At 44.9% G+C, this 2,535-nt stretch overlaps 1 long non-coding RNA gene across 1 annotated transcript; it reads left to right on the top strand.

The window, feature by feature from the left end:
• The first annotated feature begins 857 nt into the window (after window positions 1-857).
• On the top strand, window positions 858-1,743 carry LOC149314474 (uncharacterized). Its single transcript, XR_016281127.1, has 3 exons — window positions 858-1,359; window positions 1,455-1,537; window positions 1,626-1,743. It is a non-coding gene; the product is annotated as an uncharacterized LOC149314474 (long non-coding RNA).
• Window positions 1,744-2,535: the final 792 nt, after the last annotated feature.

The raw sequence follows: 2,535 nt of genomic DNA, 5'->3' as shown, positions 1-2,535 counted from the left end.
GAGGATGGAACGAAGGAGCCTCTTTGTAAAAAAAGAGAGAGAGAGAATACAAACCAGAATGCTCATACCCATTACTTTTAATGGCAATACCAGGCACATACAGAATGCAATTCTTAAATATTGGAATTTGCTCCAGGACGTTCCTGGGTGCTCTAATAAACCTTTATTTGTGTATAAACGTGCCAAGAATCTTGCAGATCATTTGGTCCATAGCAAGTGTACAGTTCAAGGGGTTCTACCATACTTACCACAGAGTAGAACGAAAGGGAATGTTCCCTGTTATAATTGTAGTGTTTGCAAATACTGTGTAAGACTAACGGACTTTGTCAATCCTGTGAACAATAGAGTGTATACCTTGAATGATTTGTTTACCTGCAACACCAAAGGAGTGGTCTATGCCATCCAATGCCCTTGCAACCTTCTTTACATCGGCGGGGTACAGACCGCCGCTTTGCGGCGGTCTGCCGCCGCCGCCAGAAGGTCCGCGGGGGAGCCGGAGCCTTCAAACGGCCCGACTCCCGCGCGGACCGAAAAAAGAAGCTCCAAAATGGAGCTTCTTTTTGCGTCGCGTTTGCGACGTAGCGAGGCGCCAGGGGCGCGCTCGCTACGTCAGCAGCGGCGCGACGCGTCTGGACGCTGTGCGTCCGATGCGTAAAGATGGCGGCGCCCATGTAGAAGGGGCGCCGCCATCTTGTACGGACGGAGTCCGTACTAGGCCATGGGGCGTCTAAAAGAGACGCCCCTTTTTTAAAATGGGACGTCCGGAGGACGTCCCAAATGTCAATGTAGAAAGCCCCATCGGGATGACGACTCGCAGTGTAAAAACAAGGATATCAGAGCACAGGAGCTGCATCAGAAATAGAAGGATGACCGCACCAATGGTTGAACATTTTACTCTTTGCAACCACTCGGACACGGATATCAGGTTTTGGACAATAGAAAGAGTCCCGGGAACTGGACTACATCTTGAAAGAAAACTTCGGCACAGGGAACTGTTTTGGATGTACACACTACAAACACAGAAACCGCATGGTCTGAATGACAACTGCAATTGGTCTGCTGTTCTATAAGTATTTCAAATGTTTGCTCTCTTTTTTCTGTTTGCTAATGTTACCATAGTTTATTTATGTGAGGCATTGAGATCTATTGTGGCAGGGGCTGTGATTACTTACAGGATCGCACCCACTGCAGAATGATTTTTGGTGAGATTTAACAGGTGTATTAGTTTCTGGTTTGCAAAGGGATTTAAATTTTCCCCCTGTAAAACAGCATCAGAGCTGACAAGTATTGGTGGGACACCCCAGCCTCTGTAAAACAGCATCAGAGCTGACAAGTATTGGTGGGACACCCCAGCCTTGGGTAAGTTAGGAAGCAATTGGCTATATATAAAACAGCTTTTATTGTAATCTATATATATATATATATATATTTCAAATTTTGCCTAAATTTTTCAGGCACGGCTCTAGGTCTTAGTTGACCTTTCACTTACCAAAAGGACAGGTGGTTCCCACATGCTCTACCTTACAAGGTGTCTTAAGTAGGTACCAATACATTTATTTATTCCCAGCTATATGGTCTCCTTTATGGTGTACAGTGTTTCATTTTCACTTATTTTATTTCCACAGTTCTTTGGACCACTGATGAAGACAATTGTCGAAACGCGTTTGGTCTTTTTTTGAAACTTTTGACAATTTTATCTGTTTTGGGCATACTGTATATCCCTTTTTAACCAAGCCTCTGTTTGTGCACTTTGTAACTATATTTATATTGTGTGTACTTGTTTCTATACTTGGTGTGAGACGCAGAGGAATTGTCAAAGTTCTGTATTATTTTGGGAATTGCAGTTTTCAAGCCCAGTTCTGCTTATCAACTTACAGAGTGCAGCTTATAGGCTAGAACAAGCCTCACAGCAGGTTTCAGTTCTGGTTTAGTTTTTAACATATTGTTCTAATAAAATTACAGATTTTTTAGCTTCATTTTCCCCTAAACTCTGTGTTTTCCCATATGGAGTGGAGATTGCCATGGTCGCCTTAGTCGATGATCCCCGTCTGGGCATTGACAGGGGAAGTGTGACCCTGTTGATGCTTTTGGACATCTCAGCGGCTTTCAATACCATTGACCACAGTATCCTTCTGGAATGCCTGAGAGAGTTAGGTATCGGGGGCACTGCGCTCCAGTGGTTCCGTTCCTACCTCTCAGGCAAATTCCAGATGGTGCAGCTGGGGGACACTTGCTCCTCTAAGAGGGAAGTGACATCTGGTGTCCCTCAGGGAGCTATTTTGTCCTCCACTCTATTTAACATCTACATGAAACCACTGGGAGAGATCATCCGGAGACATGGGGCGCAGTGTTATCAGTACGCTGATGACACCCAAATATGTTTCTCTGTGCCTCTGACTGATGCAGTGACTAAGGATGGCATCTCTCCTCTGAATGCTTGCCTGGAGTCGGTAATGGGCTGGATGAGGGAAAACAAACTCAGACTGAATACAGAGAAAACGGAAGTATTGGTGATAGGTCCCCCAGGCCTTAGAA

Source organism: Sceloporus occidentalis, unplaced genomic scaffold (assembly GCF_023333645.1).
Source record: "Sceloporus occidentalis isolate IW3139 unplaced genomic scaffold, rSceOcc1.0.p SCAF_4, whole genome shotgun sequence".
Taxonomy (NCBI): domain Eukaryota; kingdom Metazoa; phylum Chordata; class Lepidosauria; order Squamata; family Phrynosomatidae; genus Sceloporus; species Sceloporus occidentalis.
The sequence above is the reverse complement of the archived record's forward strand: the minus strand, read 5'-3'. Positions and strand labels throughout refer to the sequence as shown.